Source organism: Hirundo rustica, chromosome 9 (assembly GCF_015227805.2).
Source record: "Hirundo rustica isolate bHirRus1 chromosome 9, bHirRus1.pri.v3, whole genome shotgun sequence".
Lineage (NCBI taxonomy): Eukaryota > Metazoa > Chordata > Aves > Passeriformes > Hirundinidae > Hirundo > Hirundo rustica.
Genome location: NC_053458.1, coordinates 1,675,693 through 1,697,015, shown reverse-complemented (window position 1 = coordinate 1,697,015; position 21,323 = coordinate 1,675,693). Strand labels below are relative to the sequence as shown.

The following is a 21,323-nucleotide window of genomic DNA, read 5'->3' as shown; positions in this document are numbered from 1 at the left end:
CTCCACGACGTAAACCAGCGTTTTAAACCAGCGCCAGGAGGGCACGGAGCGGAAATTTTCGCCGAGAGAGCTGGATGCGCAGCGAAGCTCTCGAGAACTGAAAGCCGGCCAGCTTCATTAGCGAATATTAGCGGCTATTAAATATTTCCGTTTTCAGCTCCCCAGCTCGGAAAAGCAGAGGAAGCCGAGTCCTGGTGCCAAGGCAGAGCTTCACCCAGCCACCCCATCCCCTGCTGCACCCTGAGAACTGACCCTGCTCGTTTCCTGCGCCTTTCCAGGGCACTCGCAGCCGCTTCTCTGAATTTCGTGACGTGTCACCAACGTGGGAAGAAGTTTCTCAGCCCTCTCGGAGAGCTGGGTGTTAATTTTCCGCCTTTATTGCTCCGGCTGAGGCAGGTGTAGGAGCACGCAGACAGAAAATCACTTTTTTTTTCTGTATTTCCTGCTCTTTCCAGCCTGATTTTCCTTTGGATGCAGCCTGGGCTAATGAGCGTTTTCTCGTAGTCTGGTTTGGGTTGGAAGTGACTTTTAAAGGTCACAACCCTACTGCAACGAGCAGGGGCATCTTCAGCTAAGTCTTTACAGCTTATAAACGTGTGCTAAATTCTCTTTCATCCCAAATTTCTGGTATAATAACTTGAAATGATACGATTCTCCGGGTTTACAGCCAATTATTTTATCCCCCTATAGTCAACCCCAAGCACTTCTCTGCTAAACCACGCTCGATTTCCTTGGAGGGAAAGGTCTCAAGCCTCGAGGAGCCACCATGGAAACCTTCCAACAACAACCTGATTTGCCCGTAATTAGTTTTTCCTCACAACTATCTAAAAAAACAGCTTTATTGCTCTGGCTGATGCTAACGGGGGCTGAAGGGGCATTCCACTTTTAAAGCCATTTACACGGACAATTTGTTTTTATTCCTGCCTGGGGCACGGCATTAATGATCCTTTTCCTTCCTTGATGTTCTCATCTCTCATCCCGTGGCCCGAGGCAGTTTGGGGATGGAAGATGGGATGGGAATTCTCTGGAAAAGAGCCACACCACCTTCCCAGCAGCGGAGCAGAACTCCAGGAAGCGCGGCCTCTTCCCGGTGGCACCGCGGCTCCTTTCAGGGGTTTCCTGAGGAGCACTGCAGATCGGTGGGAAAACTTCCAGGGAAATCAGTCACCCTGGCAAACAGCTCGGCGTTTCTTGCAGGAGAAAGCGTTAAGGGTTGTGCAGGGCTGGCTCCTGAGGGCTGGCGTGGCAGGGACCCTGAGCAGGTCACTGGGGCAGGATGCGGCAGGGCTCCGGATGCGTTCCGGATAAAAGCTACGACTTCCATGGAAGCGGATTTCATGGGAGTGAGGCACGGAGAGCGAGGAGGGGTCACACACATCAGCTCTGCTCACACACAGCAGCAGCTCCAGAGCTTCAGCCCACGGCACTCGGGAAGAGCTGGATCCAGGGAACGGCTCTGCCTTTTCCAAGAGAGGAGAACGCGCTGCAGGCACGGTACGGATCCATCAGAGTGGGAAGAAGGAGAAAGAACGTGGAATGGAAGAAAAGCCACCCCAACACGTGCCATTTCTGTGCTGACTGGGAGACCAGAGCGGGCCAGCATCATCACACAAGTGACCCTGTGTGGACACGGGGCCGGGGCAGCGCTGGAGCAGCTTTCCTGAGCAGGAAAAGCCACCAGGATGGAGCTGAAGCAGTTTCATGGTTCACACCTTCCACAGGAAGGTCTGGAACTGGAGAATTCTTCCCCTCTTTAACCAGGCAGGAGCGAGAGAGGTCACTTCATGCGGTTCTTCTAAAACCTCAGCGATCCCATCACGCTGAAATGGTGAATGAAGAAACCTCTGGGGACTCGTTATGCACCTACAGGTACCTCTGAGAGCTCCAAGTTCTCCTAAAAGCCAAGTCTTAGAAGGCAGAGTCCATCCCACCTCACCTTACTCATGTAACAGAATTCATTTACTCCACAGGCTGTGCTCCTGGAGAAGGTGTCACCCTGGTTTTTCTGAGTTTTTTAAAGTCTTTTGATTGTTCATAAAATGGAGTCAGACCTTTTAGCTACTGTACAATATTAGGAGCAGGTTTTGCCTTTTCTCACACGTGTAACATAAACAAATCCTTTGTTTTTCATTCCCTGTCCTTTGTTTGCACATTTCTAACCTGAAAACAATTGTAACTGACAGCTGCTCTGGCCATTGGGCTGGGAGGTGAAAACTCCAGAAGCCAATCCACAGCCAGACCCACAAATGTATAAAAAGTAAGAAATAAACAGGCAGAGGGGCTCTGGGCTTGGCTCAGCCTTGAGCTTGCTCAGAGGAACTCTCTGCCCTGCGAAAATCTCCTGACTCCGTGTGATTGCTTTGCGTATCCCTACAACCGAGAAGGGATGATCCCCAGGTCCCAGATGCACCCTCCTGGCACTTGTCCCACTGGAAAATCCCTTCGATCGTTCCAAAGGAACTGTTTGTACCCCACTGCTGCAAAGCAAGCCCAGCAACCACCTCCATGCCCCACTGGTGCTCCTCAGCAGGGGAATCCCACGTTTCACCAGTTCTTAAGGAAAAAGCAAGCACGGATTTTTTACGACAGCACCCGGATCTCTGCCGGTGCCTTGGATTTTTACTAAGAAACAAATCAAAACAAGCGACCAGCTGAGCTCCAGCAAAGCCAGGACCGGTGAGAAACGTTCTCAACACGTCCCTTCTGCAAATGAGAGATGAAAGGAGCTGCTGGCTTCCCCAGGAAATCAGTGCCAGCACCGGCAGTGCCCAGCTCTGCCACATCCCACCCTGGCAGAGAGCTAGGAGCCGTTCCTCCAAACCCCACCAGCCTGAGCAGGTGAACATCTCACAGGCTTTGCTTCCTGAGCGTGTAAAACACGCCAAGGGGCTGGGGCTGGGCGAGCACAGCCGCTGCCAAGGTCCCACAAACCGCACACGCTCACTTCCTGGAGAGCAGCTCCAGATGTTCCTCCTGCCCCTCTCCGTTCTCACATCTTAGCACAGAATGGAGACTCTCAGCCCAATCCTTCTTCCCTGGGCAGCACTTACTGCACGCTGTGAGCAAAACCCCTCAGCCCCTACAACACCCCCACCACAAAACCCACAGATTTTGGGTTGGAAGGGACCTTAAAGATCATCCCACCGCCGCCCCCGCCAGCCACCACACGCACGGCGGTCACCCGGCCCCAGAGGAGGAACAAGACTCCTTTGGACCAGAGGAACAGAATTCCTTCAGTCCAGCACCATCCTGCACTGGAGCTGAGCTGCCCAGAAGCTGGGAGAGCACCGCAGCTCCTCCCACGGAGCAGGAACTCCTGAGGGCAAGCACCAACCCCAGCATTCCCTAAAAGAACAAACGGAAATAACGGCACCTCTTGCGCTCACAGCCTGGTTTCGAAATAAATGTCACTCACCTGCTGCCATTCAGACCCCTTCCAGAGGCCCTAAAGAGCTTCTGGCTACGTGGTCAACATCTGCACCTGAACCCCCCAGAGCTGGCAGTCGTGGTGCTTTCCTGTGGTGGCTTTGCACTTTGGTAAGACTTTTTTGATGGTTTGCCTTTTATTTTTCTGTTTTGTTGGGGTTTTCTGATTTTTTGGGGGGGGCGGGTTGTTGTTTTGAGGGGTTTTTTGGGGGGAGTTTTTTTGTTTTTCTTTTTTTAATGTGGTGAGGAGAGACTGTTAAAGCTCACTCTGAAGAGCTCACAATTTAAAACGAGGCCCAAACAAATGCAAACAAAACTTCACCAGTTTTGTTCACCTGTTAAGAGCAAACCACCACCAAAAATATCCCCTAACCAAGAAGCATTCCTGCCATAATAGAGTTAAAAACCATGACATTCCGTTATAAACTTGGGATTTACTGCTGACATCAAGAGAAATTTGAACTTCAAGACCCCTCTCTGTGCTCTCTGCCCCTCTTCTATTAAGTTAAAATGCTGGTAGCCCCCATCTGTATTTAGTCACAAAGGTGCACAAGGTCTCGTCAGCCTGAATGCAAAACGGACAATATGGAATTTCCCAACCCAAAAAATTCCCAGGCACATCTGTTGGGCTGCACTGCTTTGGTGTGCATAGAAAAAAAAAAAAAATGTTTTCAGTTTAGAAAAGTGGGTGCAGAGTGAGCAGCTCAAGAACTCCATGGTAAAAAATGGACAACCCAAGGAAGAATCGAATGCCACTGAGACACGATTTTTAGCACAGGTGGGAAATACACTTATTTCTTGCTCATCTGTTGGGATAAACACACCCAGCAATTTCATTTTAGGACAAACCCGCCACCAGAGAACAGCTGTATTCACATCTGGCTGTAAAGACATTTATCCCCCTTAGCCAGGGGAAGGAAGTGGGACAAGTTAATGGAGTTGTCTGAGGCAAAGTGAGGTTTGCAAGTCCCCTCTGCCTGAGAAGGGATCTCCCATCTGCATCTCAACTCATCCCTTCCAATTGCACATTCAATTCTGGACAAGGGAGCTCTCCTCCAGGATATGCTTTGGGTTGCCTGCAATTTTATATTTTCAGGCTTTAATGAATCCATGTATTGCCTACTCTGAATTCTTATATTGCCACCTTCAAAAAGATGGGCTAAGCCCTAAATACCACCTGGAAACACGACAAAGAAATGATGCGGTTCAGACCTTCCCCGAAATCGTTTCTCTCTGATCCCAACTGCAACAAAGATTGGGGAAAAAACAAAACCATTTTTAATTTCTCCCAGCTGAAGGCTCCTTTCTTCCCAAAAATCAAACACAAGGAAACTGGCAGAAAACACTTGAACCAGAAGAAGCCAATCAGTGAGAGCCAAAGGAAGCCTTTAGAAAGTTGTCTCAGTAAACAACTTGAGCCCTGCCAAAACCCAGGATCCTTGTGCCTCCCTTCGGTGGCCAAAAGCAGAACTCTGGGACATTAAGGACGCTTTTCCCAAGGTTTCCTAGGGATTCTCCTTCAGAACACGAACAGCCAGCTGCTGCAAGTTCAAGCCTTCTCTGACAGCTGCTTTCTGCCTCAGCCAGAGGAACACCCTGTTATTTGTCTGCTATCAGTTTTATCTCCTGAGACAACCAAACCCCGTGTTCGAGCACGGCAGGCTCCGCGCCAGCAGCGGGGAGGAACCTGTAAATCCAGTCCCGTCCTGCAGCACCACCCCCCAACAAACCCCAGTGCTTCCAGGCACCCTACACGCCATTACAGGTTTTGTTTTGTCAGCCGCCCAAAGCTCCCCCGAGGGTTTCCAGCCGTGAATTTTCGCAGGCCGGTTTGGATGCTCTGGAGGAGCTGCTGCAATTCTGAGTTTGCTGCTCGGAGTCTCGTGTCAACCACGAGCTGTAGCCCACTATCACCCTGGCAAGCAACCCAAATATTTACCCTCCATTCATTCAATCTCTTGGGCAAATACACGCGCTATTTTTAACTAACTGGCTAAATAGGAGTAAACTTCACGTGTTTGCCTCTGAGAATTGTGTCAACAGTGGTTCAAAGGTGGCGAGACACGGGAGCGGCTTCGGCGTACAATGATGAGCAGTGGGACTTTGTTTCCCTTTCCTCAGGGAGCCCTGCTGGGTTGTGGATTTGAAAATTTTGTCCTGCAGCTTGCACACTTCTCCTGTCATTGAGATGCCCAAAGCTGCCATTACAGACTCTGCCACACTTCACGGCTGGCACAGATCTCATCCCAACAGCAATTCCAGCCTGGCACCAACAACTTCCCTGCCCTAGGAAGCCTCACACAGGTTAACAATGCAAATCAACTCTTCTATGCAGTTCTGGGGGGGGCTGAATCATCTCGTGTTTATTTACAATTCCCTCATTTCTCTCTGTTTAGAAAACATTTGCTCGTGCCATTGCTGCAGTGGCTGCCTGGTAACCCCGGGTGGTCTTTAACTCCAGATTCATCGTCCTGGGAATCCTATACCACACAGGAAAGCTGAAAAGAACCCCAGCTTTGAACACATACTCTGTATTTCAGAATTCAAAGTCAAAAATGATGAGAGGAACGTGAACTTCTACCTTTTGACGAGTCTACCTGCGTTCTCTGCACTGTCCGTGCATTATGAAAACTCACAGTAGCTCAACTCTTGCTTTGGCCAAGAGCAGCTTCATAAAACTTTACAGCCAGTTAATTTTTCAGCCCAGTTATTTTATTTCAGCTCTCCAGAAGGCGAAAGCAGCAGACATTTCCCAGCTGCAGCTCTGCCTCCCTCTCCCAAGAGCAGCTTTGGATGCAGGGCCATTTCCCATTTGGGAAAGCCAAATCTGCTTGTTTTTCCCGAATTTGGGAAACTTCCATTTCCCAACCCAAAGACCATTTCGGGCATCTCCAGGAGGCCAAAGCAGCAGACATTTCCCAGCTGCAGCTCTGCCTCCCTCTCCCAAGAGGAGCTTTGGATGCAGAATCATTTCCCTGCTGCTGGAGAGATCCTTGGGCTTTGCTCTCCCAGGATCTCGGGTGATGGAAGATGGGTGAGGGATAATGAAATGGGGAAAAGGGGGAAAAGGGGGAAAAGGGGGAAAAGGGGGAAAAGGGGGAAAAGGGGGAAAAGGGGGAAAAGGGGGAAAAAGGGGGAAAAAGGGGGAAAAAGGGGGAAAAAGGGGGAAAAAGGGGGAAAAAGGGGGAAAAAGGGGGAAAAAGGGGGAAAAAGGGGGAAAAGGGGAAAGGAAATAAGCAAACAGGAAAGGGAAATAAACAAATGGGAAAGGGAAATAATAAATGGGAAAGGGAAATAAACAAATGGGAAAGGGAAATAAACAAACGGGAAAGGGAAATAAACAAATGGGAAAGGGAAATAAACAAACGGGAAAGGGAAATAAACAAACGGGAAAGGGAAATAAACAAATGGGAAAGGGAAATAAACAAATGGGAAAATGTAAAATCCCCAGCTCCCTGGCCGCCACCCCTACCAGGGAATCCACGAGCCGCTCTTGCACCTCCTCTGCTCCCAGGCCAAGCCCTCCCTCCCAGCAGTAAACAGGAAGCCACGGCTGAACTCGGTGACACAAAGGCACCCCAAAGCAACCTGCTGGGCTTCCTCCTGCTGCAGGCGCGGCTGGAGAGAGGAGAACAGCCCTGCCTGGGGAGGCCAGGGCCAGGGCGGCACCCTCCTCACCGTCAGAGCCACGGGGGACACCGCAAACGGGGCTGTGCCACCCTGAGCCCTGCCAAAACCCAGCACCCAGAGCTGGGGCTTGTTCGTTCCATCCTGCCTAAAACCTTGGGGTGTTTCGTTCAGGTGTTAAACCACGGCGCTCCGGAGATAGAATTACACCTGGTGAGGTCAAAAAAACACCTCTGGGTGCTGTAAATGGTGTTAAGTTCAGGTTGAATTTAAGCTTAAGTTTTGTAAAATTCAAATAATGTTAACGTTTTGTTAATGCAAAGCTCTAGTACACTTAAGTTTTATTAAGTTAATACAGTTTCAGATTCTTTTTGCCCAAATTTATTCATATTAAGTTTAAGTATTGCTTAAATTTAAAATTATCCTTAAGTTCTGTTAAAACATGCTCATCTAACTCGCAGAGTCGAGTTGATTTTTCTTAAAAATGAGGCAGCTTTGACTGAAACAGCTGTGGTTTTAAAGCCCAGTTTATCCCTGTAAGGCCGGAGGAAAACCTGCGAGCACCCACTGCAGCACTTCCGGAAGCATCAAGCACAAGAATTACGCCCAGACCTTAAAAACTCAGAAAAACCAGGACCGGAGCCATCGCTCCTAATTAATTAAAGCAGCTGCAGCCATGGAAAGTGGCTTTAAGAGCTTACTACGGCTCTTAACTACCTTTCCTGTAAAGAGCTTAGTACAGTAAATGTGAGTAAGCAAATATTAAAAATAGCTAAAGCTGGGCCACTCTTGCTCAATGGCTTTTAGCACTGACTCAGACAGGGGTGATTCATCCCAAGGCTCATCCCAAATCCCTCCTGCCCCAGTCTGGCTCCATCAGCTCCTGCATCACACCCTGGACACGCCACTGGCCACTCTGAGGAGCTCCGGGACACAGGGGTCATGTGAACAGCACAGAAAATTCATCAGGGTTTGCTGCTCCTTCCTTCAGCCTTCAAGGATGGTTTTGAAGAAGATCGTTCGTGAGCTCATGCTGCTGAAATCCAGTATTGGAATGGACTTGGAATTAGGGGTTGTCGTGATAAAATCGCTCTCCAAAAGTTTCACAGGCAACTCCCAAACATTTGGCTTCAGAAAATGATTTCTCACCCTCTGCCCCTTAACTCAGGCACGCTGAGCTACTGAGTTGCCTTATAAAATACTGAGTTACTGAGTTGTCCCCCAAAACACTGAATTACTGAGTTGTCCCCCAAAACACAGAATTACTGAGTTAACCCCCAAAACACTGAATTACTGAGTTGTCCCCCAAAACACCGAATTACTGAGTTAACCCCCAAAACACTGAATTACTGAGTTAACCCCCAAACCATTGAATTACTGAGTTGCCCTCCAAAACACTGAATTACTGAGTTGTCCTCCAAAACACTGAATTACTGAGTTAACCCCCAAAACACTGAATTACTGAGTTGTCCTCCAAAACACCGAATTACTGAGTTAACCCCCAAAACACTGAATTACTGAGTTGTCCTCCAAAACACTGAATTACTGAGTTGACCCCCAAACCATTGAATTACTGAGTTAACCCCCAAAACACTGAATTACTGAGTTGACCCCCAAACCATTGAATTACTGAGTTAACCCCCAAAACACTGAATTACTGAGTTGTCCTCCAAAACACTGAATTACTGAGTTAACCCCCAAAACACTGAATTACTGAGTTAACCCCCAAAACACCGAATTACTGAGTTGCCCCCAAAACATCAAGTTACTGAGTTGTCCTCCAAAACACTGAATTACTGAGTTGACCCCCAAAACACTGAATTACTGAGTTGCCCCCAAAACACTGAATTACTGAGTTGACCCCGAAAACATTGAATTACTGAGTTGACCCCCAAAACACCGAATTACTGAGTTGCCCCCAAAACATCGAGTTACTGAGTTGACCCCAAAAACATTGAATTACTGAGTTGCCCCCCAAAACATTGAATTACTGAGTTGCCTCCCAAAACATCGAGTTACTGAGTTGCCCCCAAAACATCGAGTTACTGAGTTGACCCCAAAAACATTGAATTACTGAGTTGCCCCCCAAAACATCGAGTTACTGAGTTGACCCCCAAACCATTGAATTACTGAGTTGACCCCCAAAACACCGAATTACTGAGTTGACCCCCAAAACACTGAATTACTGAGTTGACCCCCAAAACATTGAATTACTGAGTTGACCCCCAAAACACCGAATTACTGAGTTGACCCCCAAAACACTGAATTACTGAGTTGACCCCCAACACCAAATCACTGAGTTGCCCTCCAAGATCATCCCCAGAAATCCCAAAGTTGTGATCACACTTTCTGAACGCAGGATCTCCTCAGCCTTTGTTGTTTGAGCCCCACAAATATCAGAAAAAAACCCCTTCTTTGTCTTATTTACAGGAACTGATGGTCACACACAGGGAATTTCCACAGAGTTAAGGTCGTAATTTTTATACTTTGACTGTACATGAAAGCAGAGGAGAACAGAAAAGCCTTCAAGAAAAATCTTCATGACAGATGTAAAGTTTAATCAAGATTAATTATGCTAATCAGTTATCAGTGATGTACATGTGACCCTGTGTATTTTATATAGCAGGCCTCCAGAACTATTGATGTGATTAAAAATGGTATAAACCCAAGTCTTCGCCAGAATTGCAGTGAAAATTGACCCAATAATTAAATTGTGATGCTCCTGCCTCAAAAGAGATCATAAAGAAATGGCAAAGGGAACAAAAGAGAGAGGCCAGTGGCAGCAAAGCAGAAAGTTAATGTAATCGTATCATTAATCCTCATGTAAATCCTTCAGAAATTGTGTCAAGTTTTTATTGTACCTTCCCCTCTCCCTGCCAAAATAACAATTTCTTTTGGGGTTGAGTGGCTTTTTTTTTTAAGACATCAACTGGAAAAAAAAAACACAAGAGGAAAAATGCTGACACCTTTATGTTTATTTAGGATTTATTTAGGAAAAATACTTCATATCTTATGGAAATTGCTGATTATTACACTTGCACTACTCTATTAGGTACCTATGAATGAATTCTTAATTTTTTTCTCTCAATTAGGTTGTGCCAGCTGTTTAAAAAAATACCATTTTCTGCTCTTTTTTTTTTTCCCTCCCAAAAAAGCACAACACTAATTTGGGTGAAGTTTTCACGTTAACTCAGAAAAATGAGAGGGCTTAAACCTTAAGCCCAGACTAACTCACTTATAAACTATTAAAACCCATTTGCCTGCGTCCAAAACTAACAAAACCCAGCAGCAACAAAGTCCCAGCTCAAACTGTCAAGTCACAAAAACAGGAACTGGGCTCTGGGACTGGGGTTTTGTATTTCCCCTTTTGAACTCGATACCAGAACTAACAACACATTTTGTACCTCAGAGACCATGAGACACGAAACTTTCTGATTTTTTTTTTTTTTTTCCTTTTTTGGATGGGGGAGGGTAAATTTAGAATTCATTATTTGCTGAAAAAATTTAGTTTTAGCTGAGCTGTGAGTGTAGCTTCACGCACTCTCTGGATTTTTTTTGCATTCCTACAAATGAGAAAACTTCCAGAGGAGTGAACACAGCTGGAAAAGGATTCCAAGGGAAATTTGTGAATCCCACAGGCAGGAAATTTGGAAAGACAGAGGGAAAGGGGGGAAAAAAAAAAAAATAGGAGAGAAGCAAGTCTGAGGAATTTTAAATCAAAAATCACACCTCTCCCCATTTTTTTTAAATCCACTGCGATAAAACTGGCTGGTTTACAGTCACAACTCCAAAACCTGGATTTCCACCCCAAAATCTATGAAAATAATAATAAAAAAAAACTTTTATGAATCATCTGGACATTTCCTGCTTGGCTCCAAAGCCGCAGCCAAGTTACAAATACAGCAGCTCTAAATAAATATTTAACTGCAGTGGGCAGCACTTCCTACCAATTCCTCCTGAAATTCACATGGAATGCTGGAGAAAATAATGAGAAATAAAAGCAGAAGATGTCCTGTGCATGCACAGAACTGAGGCCACCACAGCCCTGAGCAGTCCGAGGGGGCTTTCAGCTCAAAATTCTCTTCTCCATCAAGAACTTCCTTTTTTTTCCTGGCCTTAAAAACAACTCAGAAATTGAACTGCAAGTTATCGTGCAGGAATCTGAACAAGAAAACCTCCAATTTCAGCTTGTTGTTGGTTCATCCCTTACAAAAACTAGCAATCCCACATCAGGCGTTTCCATAATTCACAGAAACCTCTGGAATTTTGGGAGGTTCAAAAACCACTGCCCTGCCACTGTAATTAGCAGAGCGTTGTTATCCCATGAAAACTGACTCAAAATGCATCAGCACATTAAAAAAAAAAGAATAAAAAAACATCATAATGCTTGAATAACTTCAAAATTCAAAGACCTGAGAGAATATTTTAATACACATTAAGTGAATATTAGAGATATGAAGCAGATCTCTGCGTTGAAAGTTTAATCAGAGAGTTCAGACAAAACTCATAGAAATCAGTTTTAGGAAAAAAAAAAAATTATCTGTAATTCCTGCAGTAACTTGGATGAATCAACCCTCCAGCACTTTTCTTAAGCAATCTGAGAATTACCATATGCACCTGACAGAGGGCAAATACCTGATTTTCAAATCAAAATACTGCCCTGGGTGTCACGACCTGGAAATCTGGCCACAACCGAGCTGCATTTCAGCCTTGGGATTTATGTCACCAAGTCAAACTGGTGCATTTCTCAAATGGAAATGCACATAAATTATATTTAACCGGCTATAAAAAGCCAACATTTGTTTTTATGCACGCGACTTCTGTGCATACACAGTGGTTATCTTTATATAAATGATTATTTGCAATTAAAAACTGCTTGCTGCATCTCTCCACACAATACCAGGCACGACTTTTCAAATAAATTTGAAAAAAAAAAAAAAAAAAAAAAAGATAATTTTCCTCATTCTTACAGGGAAATAAACTCAACAAATCCATCAGTCTATTTCTGTCCCCCTTCAGGACTCACTGTACAATTCATCACCGCTGAAAATGTGACATTTTAGGGGAACAAGACGTGCAGAAAACATTCTCATGAGTAAATTCACCTGAATTTAAACAAAAAAAACCCCATGATCTTGTTCTACAAAATCACCACGAGGAGAATTGGATTCCCAAGAGAGAGAAATTTGCATGGCACTGTTTCCTCATCCCTCAGAGCAAGGAAACCTAATTACACTTAGCAGAGTCGCTCTGTACATTTTTCTTTCGATGGTATTAAAAGCCTTGATTTACTAAGCGTTAAACACTCCAGAAACGCCACCCTGCTTCTTATTTTTGTCTCAAGAGACCCAGAGCTAACTGCTTGTGACCAGAAGCGGCTGAAATCGGGGCAAAGGACTTTGCTTGGGCTGCTTCAAACTCTTGTTCTCTGCCAGTTCTCATCACGTGCTTGGCGTGGAACCATGGAATGGTTTGGCTTGGGAAGGATCCATCTCATTCCATGGGCAGGGGCATCTTCCCCCGAAGGAAAAATGCCTTTCTTTGATGGAAGCTCTGGAAAAGCCACCCTGCCGTTTCAGCCGGGAATGATGAAAGTTTAACTGAGAACTACGGACGCCAAAGCCGCAGTTTTAAAATCTTGTGAATTCTTTGCTGTTTACTGTCACACGAGCGCAAACAGATGGGGCAAGGGAAGAGAATTCCAGATATCCCAGGAGCAGCAATTCCTCCCTAGCTATCAACAGGACTGAACCACACGCTTTTAAGCTGGCAATAAATCCAATTCAAAGTTAAAAATGGATGTCTGAGGTGTTAATTTTATTAAAAATTATTTCTTACTAAAGCGCTACATGAAAGATGTTCCAGACTCTTAATGAGAGGACTGGTGTACAAAGTATTTATTTTCTTAAGCGTAAGATGACATTTTGTCTTATTAAAAGCACATCCTGATCCAATTACCATTTTTCTCTTCCTAAAGCCAGAGCCTTTGACTTAGAACAAGACCACAGCTACAAAATGAAAGAGGAAAGAGAGCAATTATTGCATAATTAATTGCCCTGACCCCCCCAGTTACTCACGCTCACAGATAAAAACCCACCCCGGTTTATATTTTTAGGTTCCAGCTCCAGGAAACAATCGGGGCCAAACGCGAATCGAAGCAGGGAGACGAACCTGAGCTGGAAACTGAGAAAATGGTGTGAGGCTCAGCACGAAAACTCCAACCAGAGCCAAGTGCACAACACAGCTCTGAGTCACCAGCTCTGCTGAAGGGCACCAGCACCACGGGCTCCTCCACATCAGCCAGGTCAAACTCCCAAAAAGGAACTTTTCCCTCCGAGCCCCATTTTCTAGCTCAGCCCTGAGCTGGATGAGGCTGAGACGGGGAGGGAAAAGGGAATTATCTCATTCTAGCCCATTTTATAAGGAGATGCTCGTGGAGCAGAGTCCTTGCTCTCTACTGAGGCATGGCCTAAACCCTATCCTCAAGAGTCTGATTCTTAACTAATTCCTGAAAAATTAAACTCTATTAACACAGAGATAGAATGTATAAAGTTGCTTCTTAAGCCTTTGGTTGGGGCTTAACAAATTAAACATTTCTGTTTGAGGCTGTGCCCTCCCAATGAGTACAGACACGTAGAAGAGTTTTATAGGACTCTAAGCGTGTATTTGTTCAAAAGATAAGGATCATTATGTCAGTTTTCCCTGCTAATTAACCACTCCCAACTTTCCCTGTCTCTGGAACTGAGCGACAGCAGGTTTTAATAAACAAATAAATATCCTGAAATGGCCTGGGAAAGCTGCTCATCTCCCCTGAGTTTGAAAATTTCTAACCCACATTGAAGAGAGATTTTTATTTATTTTTTTATTTTTTAAGGATAACTTGGTGATTAGAACATCCCCCAAAACATTTCTAGAATTGCTGTGGTTCTGAGCAGGTGAACACCAGAGCCTGGTGAAGGCGTCACTGCTTCACTGGTGGTTATCAATGTTTATTATTAATAAAAGGAATTGTCCCACCCAGCAGAGCAGGGCTGGGACATTTTGAGTGATCATGTGCACATCTGCCAGCTGGCCTGGCCCTAAATGCAGAACTACTTCAGATTAAACAACCTCCAAAATGTGAGCTGAAACAGGCGGTAAATCTTCTTTTCCCTGGTTTTGGCTGGAAAAAAGTTGTGGTTTTAACAAAAACTTCTGCAAGATCAGCAAAATTATCAGGAAGAGTGGTTTTGCATCTCAGCCCTTAATTCAAAGGCTGAACTTGCCACAGAGCTTGGAGAAATCCAGTCTTTTATGTAATAGTTTCAGCGATGGGCACCGGTTTGTGTGCGCAAAGCCGAGCTTTTACAGAACTCGGGGGCCAAAAGGGAGTCAGCAGAGTGTGCACACAAACAAGCACAGCAATTAATCCGCTAATTAAACTTCATCAAGCAGCTAAGTGACAAGGACACGGGGGACTGAACAAGTCCTGAGGAGTTCATTCATCAGACAAAGCATGAAACAAAACTCCCTGAGGGGTCGTGGCAGGAGGGGAAGGTGAGGCAGGATGCAGATTTACAGGCTGGCAGACCCACATAAAATTAATATTTCAAGTGCAGAGAGAGAGGGTGGTTCTGTAGGAACGGGACACGATGCTCAGACACAGCACCAGGCCCAGGCTGTGGTGCAAGTGTGGGGAGAACAATTCTGTGAACAATCCTGTGAACAATTCTGTGAACAATCCTGTGCCCAACGGAGCTGACCTGCTCCACACCAACTCAGCTTGGTGTTCCTCACACAGGATTTTCCCAAATCCCCACAGAGCTGAGGAGAAGCCTCCCCACACACCTCGAGCCAAGAAAAATGTTGGTTCTTTTTCACCGAATTCGACAGCAAACTCCAAAGAACACGGCTGTGATCAAAGCTGGAGGCACCACACTCTTTAATTGCAAGGCAAACGTGCAGTCGGTCCCAACAAAGGGGTGAAGAGTTAATCACACGGCCCGCTTAATCTCATCAGCACCTCAGCTTTTAGGTGTTTAAGGCGGCGCTGGCACGGGCCGAGCACTCGGGATTTAAATGCCCCTTCTTTTTAAGCCAAGCCTATTTGCTGATGTATCTTGCTTATATATCTGCAGCCCGGCTGAGCTGTCAGTCACATGCGCAGGAAGCCGAAGGGACTGTAAAAACCACAGGACTTTTTTTTTTTTTTTTTTTTTTTTAACTTGGCAGAAGAGAGCTGTTTTTTAGTAAAAATGCAGCTCTAAGTCAGCCATCCCTATGTGTCCTTTCACTTACCCCGTGTGGCTTTGACATCAAAATCAAAGCCAGGCTCTCCTCTGTTAGTCAGCCCCACAAGGACAAGAAAAGTGGTTTAAGGCCATGAATTCCTCCTAAAACAATTGTTGGTGTAGAACAAGGCAAGTTGATTTTTCCCACGCGGTAAAACAAAGGCTTCAAGGGGAGAATTCCAGTTGGGAAAGCTCAATTTGCGTTTCCATGGGGGTTAGTTCAGTACGTCAATAAACAACCTCGACGTTCCCCTCGGGGCAAATGAGCACAACTGGCAAGGAATTGTTATGACCCTACCAAAAATCAGGGATTACACAGGTTCCTCGTCTCTGACCACACCACAGCTCTCGACTATTCCTTGTCTTTAGGGTCTGGAATTATTAAGACCTCTACAAATCAACACCTAAATCGAATAAAAGACATTTAAGCCAAGCCCCTGAGGTTTCTACCAGAAAAGTTACAAGGTTCTAACTCCATTTCAGAAGCACCTGGTGCTTCACAACCTGCAGAGCCCAGACTTTTCCGACAGGAACACTGGGAGGAAGCAAGGGCTAAGCCTGGGAATTGCAGCTCTTGCTTCGTTACCAAAGTCAAATGCACCCCTCTCTTCCTTCGGCTTGAGTATTAAGGGCAAGAAAGAAAGGTAGAAGGAAAAAAAAATATAATTTAATATAAACGCAATACCAATCAAGAGCAGGAAAGAGCAGAGAGGCGAACATTTTTTTGCAATCCTTTTTTTTTTATTATTATTTTTCAGAGGGAGGGTAATTCCTGTAGCACAGAGTGACAGAGCTGGCGAGGGGGACAACACCAAGGTGCGACACGCACAGCTCAGGCTCCCTGAGCTCTGCTCCTTTATGAACTTTTAAACCCTCAGCCCCAGCAATTTCAAAATTATTGGTGCCTGCACTGCCGTACTTTGAGGAAAAGCGAACTACAGAAGCGTCCAGGAAGTGAAAGGTTATTTCTTGTGCATCCCCAGTAAACACGAAACACCGAGGGCACAAGAAATCCTCACACGAAGTGACCTGCAAACGCCACCTTCCAGCTGGTTTGCATCCAAAACCTCAGCACTGAGGGTGCCCACCCCTTTTTTCCATGCAGGAGCTCGAGGGAAGAGGTGAGACTTTGATACCCCGGGGACAAAAAAAAACCCAAACAACCCATGCAAAAGAGATTTAAGTACAAAAGACTGAGCCTAACGCAGCGCTTAAGGTGATACCTTTAATACTTTTCCCCTAAACACCTGATGCTCTACAAGCTAATTTACCTTCATGAAAAGGAAAAAAAAAAAAAAAATCAAACAGAACTACCCACACAAATTAAAAAACTCCTGCTTTGCATTTGTTATCATGCTTTAGTAAAATCCAGAGGGGAGCAGAGCCAGGTATTTATGGATGGAAGCACCAGGAAGTCATTTAAGACTGTCCAAGCGCCAAGGTTTTTAAGGCTTGTTTTGTTTAATGTATCTCTCCGTGCTGCTGGTGGCTCGAAATGAACATAAAAAGCCACCTCTGCCAAATTCATTTCCTGAAAATCTGAGTCCATACACAAACAAATTGTGTTCCCTCCTGTCCCGTGGATTGAGCAGTGTCTGCTCCCTTTTCCTTATCAAAAAAAAAGAAAAGTGGAAAGTTTAGATCTGTCCTTTTCCTGACAAACAAGGTGTGAAGGGTTTTTTCCCAGATTTCCTAAGCTGAACAACAATTTTTTCCTGTTCCAAATGACATCAGTCAATATTAGCTCAGCTTCCAGCCAGGAAAATGAAGTGGTTTCAAGGATCTGAAGTGAAAGACCAATAAACTCATCTTGAGAGAATATGCACCACATTGAAAGACTATTAATAAGAATATCACTAAAACAATTTAATATTTCAATATCCTGCTCAACTCCAGCTGGGCCCCCTGATGAGCAAGACATTCCACTGAGTCTTGGAATAGCTGGAAGAGACAGGAAACACTCAAGGAACAGTCTAAACAGCACTTGGGAGTCCAAAACTGCTAAAAATTGGAACTATATTCATATTCTGGGGATTTAACAAGCCAAAGCCCCTCTCAGATCCTTTCTATAAACACGGGAGGAATGTGCAAATTGCCTTTAGGAGTTTCCTCCTGGAAGGAGGAAGAGCAGTTGTCAGATTCTGTGTTCAGGGGGAATTATGCCTTTGGGAACTGGGGCCAAGCTCTTGACTCGCAGTAAATCCCACATGCTTCAAAATTCAGAGAATACTGCATTAAACGCTGGATTTCATTCCCTTTATTACTAGAGTCTCCCTGATGCAGCAGACCTGCTTCAAAGGAGTAGCAGTAAAATCTGTCATAAAGCAAAGCTAGCAGATAAATGGATTTATGACAGCTGAGTTTCCCCAAGCCAATCCCCTCGTAAAGTCTCCTTCTTGGTATTTCCAGAAAACTGTTTGCAGTCAGATCCGAGCAGGACCAACAGCAACACCAAAATGTAACAATTTTTCTACTCTGCAGGTTGGTTCTTCCTCATATAAAAACATTTTTTTTTCCCCCCAGGCTTTCAGCACTACCTTTCCCCACAATTCAGGATAATGCGTAAATCCTCTGCTTTTCCCTCAACTTCCACTTCTTTTCCCTTATCTCCTAGATTACCTTTTACATCCCAGAGGGTGGGGGGAAGGAAATCTAGAATAAGTTAAATAGAATAATTTTACGTGCCAGCAGTTTCAAGGCATAGTCATAATGCCATCACACGCAGAGAACCATTTTGACATCACTGTTATCAAACCTCCCACACTGTGTAAAAGGCATTATTGATATGCAGAGTAACTGCTCCAGACTTTACACTTCCATGTCGAGGCTGCTCTCCCAGTTTCCTGTAGCTCAATTTTTCTGTCAGTTATGCAACTTATGTTACATTTATATAACCAGTTCAAGAAAGAAGCAGGAAAAAAACCAAAAAACAACAGACAAAAAACAAAAACAAGAATTACTCCAGCCAGCAAAACTGTTTGCAGTTTTATAAAGCCATTCAGCATGAAGAAAATGGTCAGGGCACGTTCCTTAAAAATCCACCTGTGTGCAACAGGCCAGGACATCAAAACCACTAAATTGTACTTCCTCCTCTCTGCTTTCAGTCAAGAGAAACTGCAGCCATTTTGCCCAAGAAAACCATCAGCAACTTCTTCTTCCAGCAGTTTTCAGCAGTGCTCCGGTTTTTTTGGAAAGATCAAATCCTGGATGTGAGCTCTAAAATGCTGCTAAAGAAATCAAGTGAGAGAGCAACCCCTCTTCACCTGTCACTTCACATCCTGCACAGAAGCTACAGCAGGAGATGGAAGTGGCGACTTAGCTGCCAAAACCCCAAAATGCTGATTTTTTTATTTCTTTTTTTTTTTTTTTTTTAAGGCTCCACTTTCCTTCTTTATCAGGTTCAAGCATTTCTGTCTCACCCTGCCAGCAAAACTGAGCTGTAGGAGCCCATGAAAAGCTTTACTGCAGGCAGGCTCTCAGCATCAACTGCCTGAATTATGTGCTTGAACTGTAAAAGCCATTTTCTATCAATTTAGCAAGTGTTTGCCATCACCAATACCTGAAACCTAATTGCACTTTAAGTGCTTCAAAGATCGGGAGCTTGTTTACAGAAACAATGCCGGAATTGCAAACTGTCAGCCAGGATGAAAAAGAAAAACGTGAATATTGCTTGTTTTTCACCCAGAAGAAAAGGTTTCATCGTTTTTAATTGCTGTTGGACACGAGATAAATCAGGAACTGAGCCCCAGCTCGGTGTTCCCTCCACAATCCGGCTTCTCAAACTCCTTCCTGGGTTAGAAATTCTCACAGCAGCTCTTTTCACACCTCGATAAAACCAGTCCTAAGGGTTTGCTTTTATGTGTTGAAGCTTTGGCCTCTCCAAACAATGCAAACACCTTCCTCTTTGTGGGATCAGAGCAGCTCTCTCTGCTGCAATTTACATCCAACACAAGGATTATCCATCTGGGTGCTGGATTTTGAAGCTCCCTTCCTCATTTTGAGCCTCCTCCTCGTGCCAGATCAGGCATGAGAAGGTGCCAAGGAACCTGAGGCCAGGTGTGTTGGAGAAAAAGTTGTCTCACCTCCAAATTCAGGGAGCAGGGGGAGGCACAAGAGGTGAAGCTGCCAGGATGCTACCTGTGAAAACAGATTTTTTTTCCCCTCCACACAAAAAAAAGGGAAGCTGATTTCTCTGAATTCAGTCTTGATTTGCAAGACTAAACCACTACAGAAATGTCAGTCTAAGCTTCCTGAATTTATAGGACTTATAAACCCTGCCTCACCTCCAGCCCCAAAGAGGTAAAGCAAAAAAATTAAACTAACTTGAAATTGCAGACTCTGTTCGACCAAGGGAAAACTGAGTTTAAAAGGAATATTGATTTTACCCCCTGAGTGACTGTTCAGGTGCACTTCAGCTTTTTGCTTTGCAGCTGATACAGGTGTGCTTCTCAAGGTTTTTTCCATTAAATATTCCTGCTTGCTTTTTAACTAAAATCACTGAGCCAACAATTTGAACATACAGAAACCGTTCAACACTTACAGAAGCTACCCCTCAAACAAGGGCCACTTTGCAATCAATTCTGAACTAACTGTGCAGTGCACCACCTTCCAGGAGTCCACAAACTTCAAAACTGGTCCCGTTTTGTGTTTATATTCTCGTGCAGGTTTAAACCCACCCACCCTGGCTTTTTCACAAGCTTTTCACATCACTTTTCCCAAAGGCCAGAGCGAGACACACTGTGCCACCGGGCTTTGGGACAGCTTGCAGATACTGTGACACTTAGACAAGTGACATATTTAACAACTGAATCACTAAAAATGCACTGACAAAAATATTTGTAACCTCTGCCTGCCACGACAAACTTTTAACATCTCAAGCCTGATGGGTTTTCTTGGCTGTGCCGGAGCTGGCCCCGCATTTCAAAGCACCTGTCTTGGTATCACCTAACACAGACCCAGATCAAGGTGCAACTTCCTGTGTGTTTTAAAAACAAGTGCCAGGAGGAAATGCCTCCCAGTCCCCTTATAAGGGCAAAACTGAACTTAATACCGAGCTCCAGCACCCGAACAAAGCAGTACCAAAGTACATCCACTCCACTCACTGCAGGGAATCTTCCCCGTGCAAAGTTGGGTTCATTAGGGTTTAGTTTAAACACTGAACACCATTTAGAATTATTTCCATCTGCCTCTCTCAATAAAAGAACCACCAAAAGGAAAAATCCCAAAGTTTTCTTGCACTGCATTTAGCATTCTAGACGTGCCTCAAAATTTGACTTCCCATACAGACACCACATCCTCCTAAGACTGGGTCAGTGTGTGTTTAAACAGAGCAGGATCCATCCTCTCCTGCCACACTCAGCCACTGCTGAGCTGTCTTTCTACCCTCAATTTACGTTGTTAGCACCAGGCTTGATGTGCTTCACACTTGTCCTAGCTCTCCTCATCCACTGATCTTAAAAATCCCAATTCAACGCCATTATAGAACCATAGATTGGTTTGGGCTGGAAGCGACCTTAAACCAATGTAGTTCCGACTCCCTGCCATTACCCAGCACAGCAATTATTTTCTCACACACACACAGAGCAGAATCATGTTTTAGGCATCCGCAGAAGGCGCAGAGTTGGCACAGCTCGCCCGCTGCCCGGTTCCCTGCGTGTCCTTTGGGGTGATGGATATCCAGGCACAGATGACCCGGCACGGCTGTCACCTACCTCCCGTGGGGGAAAGGGCAAGGGGGCCAAAGCTGTCCCGAAGTGTCCCTGTGCCGTAGAGAGGAGCAGCTGCCAGAGCGACAGCTGGACACCATCAGCCGTCCCAAGCCCGGAGTGGAAGGCAGCGGGATCTCCCCGGCACAGAGAACTCTCGGGGATCCGCGCTCACCCACGGGCTCCGGGGGATTTCTAACTCCTCCAAACCCACCGGCGGCCGGAACCGGAGCTGTTTCATTGCTGTTCCTCCCGCCTCCGAGCCGGGGCCGAAACGCGGCTCTGACAGCCCTGC

General features: G+C 45.4%; 1 protein-coding gene across 2 annotated transcripts in view; it reads right to left on the bottom strand.

Annotated features, from left to right (window-relative positions):
- The window catches only part of JAK1 (Janus kinase 1), a 65,758-nt gene that overhangs the window by 30,088 nt on the left and 14,347 nt on the right, over positions 1-21,323 (bottom strand). The window lies entirely within an intron of this gene.